The sequence below is a fragment of the Heloderma suspectum genome, chromosome 8, assembly GCF_057233095.1.
Source record: "Heloderma suspectum isolate Gila_16-S chromosome 8, 16-S_ref, whole genome shotgun sequence".
NCBI lineage: Eukaryota > Metazoa > Chordata > Lepidosauria > Squamata > Helodermatidae > Heloderma > Heloderma suspectum.
In genome coordinates this window covers 42603272-42605486 of record NC_139465.1, presented here as the reverse complement: position 1 = coordinate 42605486, position 2215 = coordinate 42603272, and the positions used below count along the sequence as shown (strand labels likewise).

At 45.5% G+C, this 2215-nt stretch overlaps 1 long non-coding RNA gene across 1 annotated transcript; it reads right to left on the bottom strand.

Moving 5' to 3' along the window:
- Nucleotides 1-254: 254 nt before the first annotated feature.
- On the bottom strand, nt 255-1782 carry LOC146339096 (uncharacterized). Its single transcript, XR_014784621.1, has 3 exons — nt 1526-1782; nt 1194-1379; nt 255-861 (listed from the first exon to the last, which is right to left on the bottom strand). It is a non-coding gene; the product is annotated as an uncharacterized LOC146339096 (long non-coding RNA).
- Nucleotides 1783-2215: the final 433 nt, after the last annotated feature.

Genomic DNA, 2215 nt, shown 5'->3' with positions numbered 1-2215 from the left:
CTCTTCAGAAGCCAAGTGAAGTTTCTAGTTTTGCAGCCAGGCTGGAGACAAGGAGAAGCAGAGAATGACTGCCCCAGCATTCATGTTATTCAGTGAACACAGACTCCGGGCCCCATGTCTCCTGCAGTAATGTGCCATTCTGCTGAAGTGGAGAACAAGGATGCTTTTCCAGAACTTCTGATAACCTGTGATGAGTACCAGCCATGTACTTAATAAAATAATGGGGAAAAATTAAAAAGAGGCAAAGTCCATTTCAGTGTTTACGTTTTTAATTAACTTTCTCTTAGGGTGATATTTCTATTTGCAGGTTAATATTTGGTGAATATTAATATATCTAAGACCCTAATATGTGACCCCTGCTGGATGCCCAGAGGAAGGCGAAAAACCTCCAGGATCTTTGGCCAATCTGCCCTGGAGGAAAATTCCTTCCCGACCCCAAAGGTGGCGGTCAGTGCTACCCTGGGCATGTCAGCAAAGACCAGGACCTCCCAAGCCATTGCTGCTTGCTCAGGCGAATCTGCTACCCCATTGCTGCTATTATCTAGGCGGCAGCCCTGCCACGAGGATCAGCCATGTCACTTGGACAACTGGCCTCCAACTCTCCCCCTAATACAAGCTGATCCGCAACATCCTGGCTGGGCACGACGGAGACCATTTCTTATGAAATCTCCCAATAGCAGAGCCATGCCAAGCTAAACAGGTCTGGGCAGATCTCATCTCGTTCTTAGCCAGGTGTCAGTTCAGCTTTGTTCTTGGTGTTCTTGACAGAGCGCCTGTTGTTTTCCATCAGTTTTTTTTGTCATATGTGACTAGTTGCCCGAGCATCGCCTCTTCTCTCTTCCCTCCTCACCACACACCAAGCTGCAATGAAACGACACACAAATTTGGTCTCTCCTACGATACATTTTAGGGCCCTTTCTGCACTGCTTGCATGAAGGGTGATCACGCGACAAGGCTGCTAATGTAATGCAGCTCCTCCTCCGACATCTGCACTCAGCTTAGAGAAGTCAGAGGCAGGACTAATCCAGGCATGCGGTGCTGGGCGGCAGGTCTGGCACCACAGCCCTGCTCCCCAGTCTTGGCACGTGTAACATGTAAAAGGGACTTTTGATGTTGGAGAGCGTGGTTGGCTGTGCTTCACCTGTCCAACTGGTGCCTCACCTGTCTCTTTAGAAGAGCTATATTGAACATACCTTTGTTGCTATTTTTCTGGATGCAGAACCAAGGTGTGGCTTCATCTGGGAAAGGTTACCTAGGCCAGAAGTCAAACACCTTTTCTCTTCTCTTAACTGCTTTTGTTGAATTGTGAGTCGGCACTGCAGGAATCTCCAGAAATCTAGTGGTCTGCAATGTTGTCACTGTAAAATTCCCTTTGGGGCCTGTAAGGAGGAGATGGTAACAATAGGTTCTATGTCTTTCATTAGAGCCAGCCCTGTAAAGAGACATCGGTCTTATTTGAAAAGAGGGCCCTACCTCCTGGTCTGTGATGTTGCAAGGTGCCTTGTTCTTGACAGACGCTACTTACCTTTCCCCTCTTCCTTCACTGGTAAAATAGTTTGGCCACTGATGTAGTCCATGTGCTGGATGCGTGTTTAGGAGGCCTGATTTCAAATCATGCTTCTGCTATGGATGCAGTTTTTGTTCTCTTGGCCAGCCATTTTCTCTGAAAGCTTTCCGACATGAGACTGTTGATCAGCAATGATTAATCTGCTGTATCTACATTCAGCGCTATTGCAGAATGGAGATCCAAGCACTACATGGTGTTTCCTTTCCTGCTTTTCTGCTACATAACCTCTAGGTGGCACTGTGGTAGAGTAGAATAGAGCAAATACATAAGTAAAAAAGTGGGATTTTATGCTGTCACAATTAAATGCTGCATTTTCCCTACTCTTAAAAAAACTCACTGAAAGTGCTTGTGAGATACAGAAGTGAAACTGGAGGTCATGTCATCTAAAGAACCCATAAACAGCCACACATGATAAATGCCTCTTATAGAAAAGCCCAAAGTCTTTGTTCCCCATCTGAGACATCAGCTTAAGAATGTCCTTGTGCTGTTATTATTATAAGACACAGGACACTACCTCAAGCTTACAATAAAAGGAGAATAGAAACACAAAGGAAGGGATGTATGGTGGGAGAGGTAAGAAGCAAAATGAGTTTGAAAATACTTACCTGAGTTTTTATAGGCATTTCAATCCAGTTGAGGCCAGGTTGA